The sequence below is a fragment of the Aphelocoma coerulescens genome, chromosome 3 (assembly GCF_041296385.1).
Source record: "Aphelocoma coerulescens isolate FSJ_1873_10779 chromosome 3, UR_Acoe_1.0, whole genome shotgun sequence".
NCBI classification, from domain to species: domain Eukaryota; kingdom Metazoa; phylum Chordata; class Aves; order Passeriformes; family Corvidae; genus Aphelocoma; species Aphelocoma coerulescens.
The window spans coordinates 100,625,750-100,638,705 of record NC_091016.1 but is presented as its reverse complement, the minus strand read 5'-3'; the positions used below and the strand labels follow the sequence as shown (position 1 = coordinate 100,638,705).

Genomic DNA, 12,956 nt, shown 5'->3' with positions numbered 1-12,956 from the left:
GCCCTGGCAAAGAGGCTTTATTTTAAATTAGGAAAAAAACTGTTCTTTGGTCTGATTTTGAGCAAAGGCTATTTTAGGAGAACCATCTGTGCTTAACCTATTTTCCTCCACCCAATGTAAATAAGCTGTCCTCTTGCCTGTAAAGATTCAAGGTCAAATCTTCAGCTGTAGGAGCTTTCACTCTATTTACACTTTTTCCCCTCGAAGCCATGAGGAGAAAAGCTTTCCTCTCTGTGCAGCCACAAATAGAGATGATACCAATGCAGATGTGCAGCTGTTCTTTCCTTGCATTTGTGTACATTAACTTTTTGCTTGGGATGGAAACTGGCATCTGGCTGTCCACCCACCATTCATTTTACTGGATGGAATGTCCACTTTTTGTCCTCTGAAATCTCTCTCTCCAAGTTGTGGTACATGGTAGCAAATCTCAGTCTTAAAATGGACAGAGAAGTACCTGAACACTTTTCTATCCATTCCTCTAAATCACAGTAAATCCTACAATAGGTAATTCAGCTTTACAGCTGGACTCAATGATCTTAAAGGTCTTTTCCAACCTAAATGATTCTATGATCCTCCTCAAGCTGTTTGCTCCAAATTGCTGGTTCTGTTTGTGGTATCTGCAGGTGCAGGTGCTTGTTAGCTGAATACTGTCTCATCTTTATTTGAGAAAGCTCACACTGCACTGATTGCAGGCTCATGTGATTCTGAGGAGAGAAATGGATGTGGTCTAGTGCTCTTTCCAAAGACATTTTTGAAAAACTTTTTTACTACCAGTGAAATCTGATGTAGAACTCTGCACGTTAATTTCTCTGAGAAGGTGATTTCTGCTACTTGAAAAATCCATATTCAAGGTTAATCTGGGATTTAGTCATGGACCTTCTCAAAGAAGAGCAGGAGTGCTTCTAAAGGGAAGTGGCTACTGGTGCTTTATAGTATCATCATTAATGATGCATTGCATTCTTTTGCTTATGTTTGCCCAGTGTTGCAGGACTCATGGCATGTGGAATCAATGCTTTGATTCTATTTTTAACATGTCCTATCCAAATAACACTTAAGCAACCAGGAAGGACCCTCTCTTTCAGTATGTGGTGCTGAAAATTACATTTCTGCTTCTTATTTTGGTTTGTGCACTCACATGGGATTAGGAGTGTCCCAGAAATTACATCTGTGCAAGTGGAAGGCACAGCACATCCCTCAGATATTAGTAATAAACTGGATTGAAGCATTCTGACAGTTAATTAAAAACCAAGGGTACAATCAGCTCGAACTTTGATTGACATCTAGTGGGTTCTTGAGTGAGATACACAGCAGGAATTCCACGAATAGTAGCATATAACAAGGTCTGCATTGCTATTTAGCTTTAAATTTAATTAGGAGAGTTGACACAGATTGTCTGAGCTGCTGCATGAACCAGCTAAAGCTGTAGTGGTTTTGGTCCAAAATACTCATTACTTACTTATTTACCTTCTGTGAGATAAGAATTAGGAGAAAGCAAAGCAGGCACAAAACTTCAAAGAATATAAAGAGGTTTATTAACAGACCTAAAAGAAAGGAAAAAAAAAAGAATCATACCACACCTTCAGAACACTTCTCCCCCCACCTTTCTCCCTTCTCCCACTGACAGTGTAAAGAGACAACCCTTGAGATTTTCAGTCCGTTTACCACTTCCATAACAACCTTGTTCAGTTCACTTAGGGAGAGGAGTCTCTCTTGCTCATGCTGTGGAGACATCTCCACAAGAGGTTCTCTCATGGCTTCAGTATCGTGAGACAGCTGCCCGGGTTGGTTCTCTGCTCACATGTGAGAATCCCTTCCCCCAACTTGCAGCTTTTCCCACAACTGCTTTTGAGGGTCCAGTCTTGAGCTACTGGGGTACCATTTTAAGGTTGAGCTGTTCAGAAACAAAGGTTCTCTTCACCCATCTCTGGGAGCATCTTCATCTCTAAGAATAGAGGCCCTTCTCCTTTCCTGAGAGCAAAGGGTCCTCATCATCTTCATCTTTAGGACTATCTCTGGGAGCATCTCTTAGAACAGAGGTCTTTCTCCTTCTGATTTGGAGCAAGAGTCCTCATCACTTCCATGTCTCCCTGTTCAAACTTCTCATCAGATTACAGCTGCTTCAGCATTTCCTTATTTCAGCACAGGTACTTTTGCTCACAAGTGCAGTTTGAAGACTCCACCCCCCATGCTTTTATGAAATTACAACTGATATCTATGATATCTGATGTATCATAGTCTATCACCACCATTAGCTTCACAACAGAATTTCAGCTTCTAAGCATCTCTTTCTCCTCCCTCAGCGTTTCAGCTCTTCCTTCTTTACTTAATGTCTGCAGGCTTCATCTGTTCTGGAGGAAATTTACAGCACTAAAAGGGGTAATCTCACCAGCTCCTGCAGCTGGAATTCACTTATCATTGTTGGTCGCATGATCTTTGCCGGGCAGTGGGCAGCTTCAGCTGAATCTTCGGCTGCACTGGAGAGGTGGGGAGGGGAGCCGGGCTGCTCTGTCTGCCCACAGCCAGGCTGGGGGGGGCTGTGGATGGAACAGGGCCCATCAGCTCCAGGATGGCTGTGTCCCGGCCCCGCCCGGCCCTGCTGGGCTGCATTGGCCCAGCCCAGTTACCTGTCCCAAGGCTGGAAGCCAGAGAGAGCTTTCCCAGGCTTTGTCCATTCTTAAATGTGGACCACAGAGGCAGTCAAAGTGGCTTACAAAATTGTCAATATTCAAACTGGCCAGCTGATAGGTTCTGTCAGGTCATCGAGGAAGCTGTAAGCACCTCTTTGCAAGGACATCACTTCCGGAGCTATGCTAACCCATGACAAAAGTGAAAAATATTAGCAAGTCTCTGTATTTGAATGCAGGTTTCAGTATTGCACTCAAGTGCTTCCTGTCAATGATTCTCTTGTATGCCTGGGTTGGCTGCTCACCAGGTATTTCAGTGTAAGCCAATGAAAAGAAACAGATTTTAAGATGACTTTATGACATATTTACATGAACATTCAGGGAATCTGAAATCTAGATGGCAATATTGGTATGATTTGTCCTATTTTCTTCTTCACTTGGTCACTATTTATCACTAGAAGCAGAAATAAGTGTGGAGGACTAACTGTTTTGCAATATGACCAAAAATTTTCTTTATTACTGCAGGGCAATGAAACTCTTGCAATTTCTTTGCACATCTAGTACAGAATGTAGGACTCTTAATGTAGGATGTATGTTGACTGTAAAGATCTGTTTCTTCTTTATTTGAAAACGTGTCATTAAAAACATTGCTTGGAAATAGGAAACTAGATAATTAAAGAAGGACAGGTATTTTTAGGATGTCTGGAGGTCTCTGGTTACTGGCACCATTCCAGACTGATCAGCTGCAGTAGTTAATAACTGGAGTAAGACTGCAAAGGATTAAAAAGTAATGTACAACTACATATATTTAACTCTGTTTAAACATATGAAGAATGCAAATGGTCCTTGTTGAAGTTATTCATTCACATGGGTCAGGATTTTTCTGATGAAATGGTTTCTCTCAGGAAACATGCATTCATCAAAATTAAAATGTACAGTAGAGATCACTTGGTTTGATCAAAGACTGAAGGCAAAACAACCAACCTCCTTGCATCCCACCAGCTGGGCTGCTGGGCCTCTTGGCAGGCCTTCCCAGAGCTGGCAGGGGCTTGAAATCTTTAGCACATACAGGCTGCCAGTGCCCAGCTTGAAAGTCCTCAACACTGCTGGCTTCCAAGGGTAAGAGACCATGTAGTACATCAGTGAGAAGTCCCAGAAGCTTTCTTTACTCACACAGTTTGGTGATACTTGTTTTTCATTCCAACTCAGAATGAGATTGTGAGAGAATTACTCTTCTCTGGATAGCTGTATTATTTATTTCCTGTTTTACAGTAACTGCTAGTTGTGCTGGGATCTGTACAGAACCCAGCTGTGGTCCATTCTTCAAAGAGTTCATAGTCTGACTCATAGAGTTCAACAGCCTTAATTTGATTTTTTTTTTAGGGTTGGAGAAGAAAAAAAATCTATGTATGGCTCTAATTCTAACCAGAATCCTGCTCAATGCCTACGAATAGGCAATTCTCTCAAATGCTGCTCTGTTATAATTTTAAAGATATCCAGTGAATACTGAGGTCTAGGCATACATGCTTGTGTTGGTAGAATTGGATGAGTCATGTATTCTCTTAAAGGATCTTCATGAATCCTATTTCATTGCTGTAGATGAGGCATATTTCATTTAATTACATTTTAAATTATTACCTTTCTTTTTTTTCAGATTAGTTGGGGAATCTAACACTGAAAGGACTTTGTAATATCAGCATGAGAGTCACCTTTATCTGTTGGATGAATAATAACTAGAATGGCTTTATCATTGTTAAGAAGACAGCACATAGTAAATGATACAATATGTATATATCTTATCTACCTAAGAGAAAGTATGACCTCAATTTATGTAAGAGTTCGAGTATCAGTTGAAGTCCACTGGTGTTTGCATAATACAGGGATTACTCACCATCTTTCAAAATAAAAAAAATTTGAAGGGTTTGGATGTTTCTTTGTTTATAAAGCATAGTTTATTTTCTGTGTAGCATGTCAAGTGAAACCTTCTTTGTTTTCTTCGACATAGGCAGCTGACTTACTTTCTGTCTCACAAGTGGAATGTGTCAGAGAAGAGCTATGATGGATTGTTCCCCAGGGGAAGGGGTGCCAGGAGCTGAGGGCAGCAGCAAGACTGACAGGGCAGTGTACTCACCAACACAGTCCCACAGTGCCTGAGAACTTGGTAGGTCTGAAGATGTTTACCAGGTTTCAGTCACCTCCCAGCAGTCACCAGACAAATCTATAGTGATGAAACAGGTCTGAGGTTAAGCCAGAAAGCCAAGTCAGTGGATGAGTTTTACAATCAAATTCAGCAAGGCAAAAGCATACTTGCAACCTGGTCTTTGCCTGAGCCTGGTGTGAGAGCCTGAGCTTAAATGCAGCTCTGGGGCAAAAGGCTGACTCCCAAAAGAGTACTCCAAAACTACAAAAGCTCTGTTCCCAAAGCCTGGTCCCAGCTTACGTGCTGCGCCATACCAGACCTGGCCTCCAGCATGGGCAGCTCCTGGGCAGGGGGCAGAGGTTGCAGAGCCTGGGGGTGCACTCAGCCCTGACAAAACTGTGCTCTGTCTCCTGGTTCTTAGTACAGTAGGACTGCAAGGATTTTAGCCAGTTTGTGGAATATTACATTGACATGAGGATCCATGATACAGATTCAGTTGTATAATATGGAAGATATTTGCTGGAACATGTGACTAGCATAGTGAATTGTGTTTTCTTTGTATATCCTGCAGAAAAGGCACTCTTACATCTCCATTGGAAACAGACATGGACATGGAAAGGTTTTTCCTAGTATAACTCTATATTGCAGTGACTGATGGATGCTTTTTGAACAATATGTTTTCAAAGTTGCACACCATTTCAGCTGTGAAGCACACCTTAATTTTAGTGTCATGCAGCTTTAAATTGAATCAGCAAAGTGTGAAATCTTTTTATCATAGTGTCATATACAGTATGACAGCTGTATTTCTGACTCTTCCATCTGTAATAGGAAGTGTGGATAAAGATTTTGTAGGCTTTATTTGTAATAATATCAATTATTATTATGAAACATCTGGTCAATCAGTATAGCCAGCTCTGCAGAGACGACTGGGTTTGCCAGTTAATACTGGTAATGATTTGTGTGTGTGTGGTGGGACATTTTAAACCAATCTGTCCGTCTTAATCAATACAGTTATATTAGGAAAACTCTTTGATGGCACCTTTCACTTCCTCCAGAGCTGATCAAACCTGGCATTTTGGGCAGTCTGTTTTTATAGCATAGCTGATCTCCTGCTAATAACTCCCATTTCCATTAGATTGTTAATTGCCTAAGATTATGTAATGTGGCCGAGTTAGAAAATGAATACTGTGCCAATTAGATGGTTGTTGTACAGTTGTGATCCGTAGACATAAGCTTCCAGCACACACAATTCAGTTCTTGTTTTCTTCTCTGATGCCAGTGCCTAAGATGCAGAAGTGGGCTGGAGCACATGAGTAACCCACAACCCTCAACTCTTAAGTCTGTTTAAAACCTTCAGTACAATAGAACATGTGGTAGGTAGAAAACCTCAGAAAACATAATGCTGCAAGCAAGCTAGTTGTTGTATATCTGTTTTATTTATGTAGATCCTCACTGTCTTTTGTGGGTGACAGTTCCCCATTAGTACATGCCAGTGGAGCTGATACTCAACAAAATACTTTGAGATCTCATGTGTTCTATGTTATTCAAGTGCATTTTTTACTGTTTCGGTATTTTTCCTGTGTGATGGAACCTACACGTACACACTTGTTTATATGTGATACACAGGGAGCATGACCTAGTCACCTGCTCCTTTTGTCATGTTTTTAAGAATTTCTTCAAATATGTGTTTGAACACATCCAGTGTTTCCCGTTGAGGAGGAGCTATCGCCTCACTGGTAGGCTGTTTAATTCCTTTACTCAGAGTATTGTCTGTCTTTTCAGCTATCGCACCACATATTCAAGGACAGTTCTTATCTGCCAGGTATTGTTACCAGATACAGGATTTTTTTTTTCAGTATTTCAGTTATTAAAAACATTGTATAAAACAGTGTATTTTCTTTGTGTCATTCTTTCTATTACTTTTCAATGTTAGCCTGGTCTCATGTTGGTCTCCTTTCTTTCAGATAAGATTAGTTATGTAAAAATGAAGTAATGTGTGAGTTTAGAGCTTAATAGTGGGTAAGAGATGGACAGCCTAAGGATTAGATATCTCCCTATTCAAAGAAGATACTGCTTTGTTTTAGATCTTTTGTTCTCATTGCTGGTTTCAAAAACCCCTAATTAAATATCCTCTGCAATTTAGTTAAAGTGCCTCTTTCCCCTTAATCAAGATCATCAATAAAATTGTTGGAAGGAAAGCCTTCCTTAAATAAAATAAGCTTAGTCATAGGCACCTAATTTTTAGACTTTTAAGTCAAAGCAGAAGAATCCTTAATCAGGAGTCGTTCATAATGAAGGTAGTTTTAATGACAGCATTCTTCCTTCCAGCAGTATACATTCAGTGTTTTTACAGGGGCTCTAGCTCTCCACAACTCCTTGGTAGCATATCCACTTAGCCTTCCGTTCAAACTTCCGTGATTGTGTTGCTTGACACCCCACCACTCAGATCCTGATTTGCAGCAGGTACTATCACCAAAAGAGAACAAGAGGAAGAATTCCATACAGAGAATTAATTAATTGTGAGGGGAAAACAGTTGCGGGGGGGTGGGTAGATTAGGAGATAGAGAATAAATAATGTATAGTTCAAAACTATTTATCCCATTTTTTGTCACTGGTTGTAAAATACTGTGAAGAAGTAAAAATTTTTAGAAGCTTTCTGCCTAATGCATTTGGAGATGCTGATTACCAGGTCTTATAATCACAGCATCAGTTCCAAATAACTGCTGGATGGCCATATTTTGATATTTTAGTCAAACCGTTGTGAGACTGAATTACCAAAGCAAAATAAAATCATTGTGGTTTAGTATGAAAAACAATAATTCTTTGTTTACATCCATCTGGGATTTATTATTCATCAAAAATTAGATAAGAGATGAAGTAATTCCTTTATATATGAAAATGTCAGGTACTGCTGGTTATGGAAATTACATTTCTGTTTTGGCCAGGAAGTTGCACTGAAAGATGACCCATTGAATAAGGAGTTGACAAGACTTCTGGAGTGTGAGGGAAATAATTTAGGGTTGACATGTAGAAAACAAATTGACAGCTGACCCAGCAGTCCACCAGAGGAAGGACTGCAGCACAGTGTTTAATATGCTCAAGACAGCATAAATCTTCCAGGAGGCAAGCAGCTGCACTTTATACCAGATGGAGCCTTTGTATTGTTTTCATATTCAGCTTGAGATACAATGAGCTGTGCTAATTGATTAAACACCATTACAGCCTCTAATTAAAATGCCTCAGGACATTAAACCACAGAGACTAAATCTGTACGTGAAAAATACCAATCTCACTATATTGTCATATTAGAAAGGGGTTTTTTTTCTTCAGGAATACGAGGTGAAGCTTTCTTGATGGATTTCTAACAGCAACCATCTTAAATTTGATTTTAACCTTTTATTTTTTTGTCCTTTCTGGGACTTTCCTGAGAGAATTTTTTGGGGAACGGGAGATCGTCAGTGTTTGGAGGATGGGTTGACAAACCAGCTTCATTATCACAGAACTGTCCTCGCTTATGGAAAGCCTCCACAAATTTTTCCAAACGCTTTCAGTCTGGCGGCTCCAGCTGGTTTCCGAGCCTTCACTGACACTCTGTGGAAAAAGTGGGAACAGCAAGCGCTTTGCTTAAAGCTCTGCTGAAGTCTGGAGAAAGGAAAGTGCCCACGGTGAGATGAAGGAGCTGGGACAGCCATTAGAAAAAGAGCTGCTTCTTGTGAAAGCTGGCTTGCGTGTTTGCACTTGCGGGAATAACTCTGAGTGGTTTTGTAAAACAAAAGCAAAAATATGGAAAATAATACAATATATTGGGCAGGTAATTAGGTTCCATTAGAGCACTAGCAGTAGGGAAAATCATGCAGAGCAGAAGCATGTTTCTGAATTGCTATTTTAAATTTATCTTTTTTTTTTTTTACTATTCTAATTCTCTTTTCTTCAGTGTCTGTGTTAACACCGCTTTCCCCACTTCCTTTCTCAGTCCCATTTATAGCTATGTTGCATAAAAACCAGCCATAAGGAACATCAAAGGTTGCATAAAAGCTTTGCATGTAATGTTAAATTGAGGTTTTATTCAATTATTTTTATTATTTCACAGATTTTTAATGGAGGTCTAAAGAGCTCAGTTTGGGCCACTCTTCTGTGCACCAGCTAAACAGGCATTCTGTTAGCACAGTGGTATCTCCCAAGTTTTTTTAAGTAGGCTGTTGCTGGCCTCATCTCCTGTTTTATGATTTTGAAGTACTTTTTTGTAAAATACACTCCCAACTGAGAATCTTTACTCCTCTCCTCTCCTCTCCTCTCCTCTCCTCTCCTCTCCTCTCCTCTCCTCTCCTCTCCTCTCCTCTCCTCTCCTCTCCTCTCCTCTCCTCTCCTCTCCTCTCCTCTCCTCTCCTCTCCTCTCCTCTCCTCTCCTCTCCTCTCCTCTCCTCTCCTCTCCTCTCCTCTCCTCTCCTCTCCTCTCCTCTCCTCTCCTCTCCTCTCCTCTCCTCTCCTCTCCTCTCCTCTCCTCTCCTCTCCTCTCCTCTCCTCTCCTCTCCTCTCCTCTCCTCTCCTCTCCTCTCCTCTCCTCTCCTCTCCTCTTCATGGAAAGTCACAGCTCTCTGCTATTTCTGTTTGGGTAGGCAGATGGCATTTCCACTCCATGGAGCTTTCTTTCCCTAGCATGTTGCTTGAGTGTTTATATGTGAGCTGAGTGCCTCTCTGTAATACAAACTGCCTGAGATGAAAATGTGTAATTAAAGGAGTGCAAGTGGAGAGTTTATGAAATTCTTTTGTTCGGACACTTAACTAGCGGCACAATACTCAGTGGCATAGTCAAACTATTTTTCACTCCTATAAAATAGCAGGTTTTGGGTACAGGTAGAGAATCTTTCTCGCTGAGCTGCTAGAACACTATCAATGAAGCTGTTGTCCAAGTCTACTGAATAACCTTGGGCTGTAGTAAACTCTGAAAAACAGCGAATCTGGAAGGAATGTATTGAAATAACTTTATGTCATTTAGGACCTATTTATGTCTTTCTATCATTCTGTCCTATTCAAATAACTCGTAGCAGATTCTCACAGCTTTTTAGCCTTGCACTGAAAGAAAATATTACCAATGCTTGTGGCAGGTTGAAAACAGTACTTCAAACAGCAGAGGGCAACGAGGGCAGAGAAAGCTGACTTGGTTTTAGAATACTTCCTCTTCAGAGGCTTTTTTTCACAATCTCTTTTTTTTTTTTTTTAATATATACATTCATGGAATGAGTTTCTAGGATATTTAATTATTATGGTAGTATGTAAACATTTGTGTAAACTTAAAGCTGATTAAGGTGCTCTTGTGCTATGTGCCATAAAAAGAATGGAAAATGTTTTATGCTGCAAAGAAGAGAAGAGGTCAAAAGCATAAGCAGAGAAATATAAAGTAACAAATTATCTTGCATTTTTATGCTTGCAAACTATTGGGCTTTTTCACCTTCCAGGTGCCTACCCCCATGGATTAGAATTCAAAGGTATTCAGGGCTACTTTCTGTACTTTGGCTTTTCTGAACACTGGTGCACCCTGAGTAGCAAGAAGCATAGTCTTTTATATTACTCTGAGGAACAGCAAATACTGAAGTTACTCTAAATTCCATCTGTGTTAAGCCAGTGTGATCTGGAAGGTTTAGTACACAGCTGGGAATTAGGAGTACAAGTTTCTTATTCTGTGTCTGATTTACTGTACGGCCTTTAACTTCTGTTCTGCACTTCACTTTCTTTGTGTCAAAGATGAAAATGGTAATATTCCTTAGATCTCTGCAGTATTGTGAGGTTTATTTTGCTGATACTGATAGACAGCTTTGAACTCAACATGCAGAATGCTATGAATTGATTTCTGATACAGCTGGCTGCCAGTGAGATTGACCTCATATTTTTAAACTTAACAGATTTGTTTTACCAGAAATAATGTTTATATTCAGGTCTTTTTCACATGGACCAGCAGAGGAATGGGAATAGGCCTGGTCAAAGACCAAATATATCTGCTTAAACCTTGCACCTTTAGGCACTGATGTCCGTGGCTGAAAATGATGAACTTGTCTGAATTGGGTAGAACACAGGACTGTTGAAATGATAATATGAGAAAAAAGTAGCCAAACCCTGAACTTTTAAACAACATTTTATTTAATTTTTGCCTGTTGATAAAAGGAATAAGAAGTACAGAAAAACATTGCCACTTAATATCAACTTTTGCCTAAGTAAAAGGCAGGACCATACTTGGAATATGAATTGCACTTAAGACAAAGAACCAGCCATAAGTAAAGTTTCAGATCTTCAAATTTTTAGAGTTAAGTATTAAAATTATTAGAAGTGAAATGGTTATTACAATTTTTTTCGCCAGCACTGCATTTCCAACTGCAAACAACATTCCAGAGGGGCAGCAATGTATTATTCCCTGTTAGGTGTTGCCTCTGCACTATCAGACTATAACTGCAGTAACCCCATGCATGAGTGACAGTGACAAAGCTCTGATTAGTTATGTTGTAATTAGCATGCAATGCTAAAGAAATAACTACTTTTTTAGGTACTTTAAATATTCCAAATGGGAAGAAAATACAATTAATATGATGTTTCCTTTAAGCCTTCAATTTATAAGCCTTGCCTTTTGGCTATCTGAGGCCACATGTAAGAAAAGCTGTAATTCTGTGTTCAGGAAGAAAATAATAGAAGAAATATATACTGTATTCTCTTCAAAACCAGTACAAGAACAGTGAAGATCTTTGTAGATAGGTTTTCATTTGCATTTATGAGAGCATGATACATATATAGCAAAAATTAAATTTATATAAGCTACAGAATTCAGACCTATCTCTGCAACATTAAAATATAAGAAGACCATATGTTGCATCACAACAGAGGTTTTAGATGAACCTTGGTAGTCTATATCTTAAAAAGATAGGTAATAAAATCATCTAGTCTTAGAGGAAAGTGAAGGCACTTAGCCTCTCCCATTCTCTCTGTCCTAGTCTAAATGTCTAAACATAGCCCTCATGAAGAAGTACTGCAATCTCAGCTCCTGCCCCAGCTCTGGTAAGATCTTGAAAGAGTATTCTGCCCATTTTGGTCCAGAAATGTTCAGTTCAGTCTGGAAGTGTCCAGAGAGCAGCAACAAGGATGGTTGCAGATGTTCTAGAAATGACTAAAAGATAAAGATAAATAAAATAAAAGATATTTAAAAAAAAAAGAATAAAAGATAAAGAGCTCTGAAATTCTGAGGAAATACATAACAAAATTCCTTACATATGTGAAACATTGCTGCAGGAAAAAACTCTTCCTCATTCCCGCCTATGTGCAGAAAAAAAAGTTATATAAATAGCAGCAAAATAAAAATTGATTAGACATGAGAAGAATTTTTTTTGGTAGAGAAGATAATTAAACAGTGCAACACATTTAAGAGATGTGTGGTGTCTTCAAATGAAACATTTTAAAATGTAAACTTGCCAACAGTTGCTTAGTTGTAGTCTTGCTGTAGTTCTGGTGCTCTAAAGACACAAGATTTGTGGAATGAAGTAATATATTTTATTAGATCAACTGATACAGCTGGAAGATAGACAGAAGCTTTCAGGCACATCATCCTTCTTAGGATCTAAGGAAGCATGTGATCTCAAGAGCTTATGTGCCTTAAAGTCTGTGTATTTTTTCCAGCTGTTTTAGCTAGTTTAATGACTATAGGAGAGTGGCTTAACTCTGGCAGATTCCATTTTAGATTTGGGCAACCTCTTGAGGACCTTTTTAACTCATTTTTTTTACATTCTCTGATCTGTTTAATATATCTAAATTAAGCATTATGCTATATCCTGACAGATTAGGAGACTTTGAATCTTCATCTGGATTTGCATGATGGATGAATAATTGTTTGCAGGGAAGACCCTTTGATGTGCCATGAATTTTATTCTTGTCTTACAAGAAGTCTTGTGGTGTTTCTGGATTTGCATCAGTTTTTTAAAGATCTTCGGGTGAATTAATTTAAAGATCTGAATAATTTAAAAGCTTTCGATTGCTACAGTCACTCAGGGTTTGTCTTCTGAAATTATTTTAGAAGTTACTTTTGGGCTACTTTCTCAGACTTAATTATGGCATTTTTAATTTAGCAGCTTATGAATTCAGTGTAATGATTTTAAAGGACTGATTTGCCTCATTTCTAAAAGTCTTTCAATTTGAAAAAGAGAGACATAAAATAT

At 39.1% G+C, this 12,956-nt stretch overlaps 1 protein-coding gene across 2 annotated transcripts in view; it reads left to right on the top strand.

Moving 5' to 3' along the window:
- The window catches only part of HCRTR2 (hypocretin receptor 2), an 81,243-nt gene that overhangs the window by 47,856 nt on the left and 20,431 nt on the right, over positions 1 to 12,956 (top strand). The gene's annotated exons all lie outside the window — the stretch shown is intronic.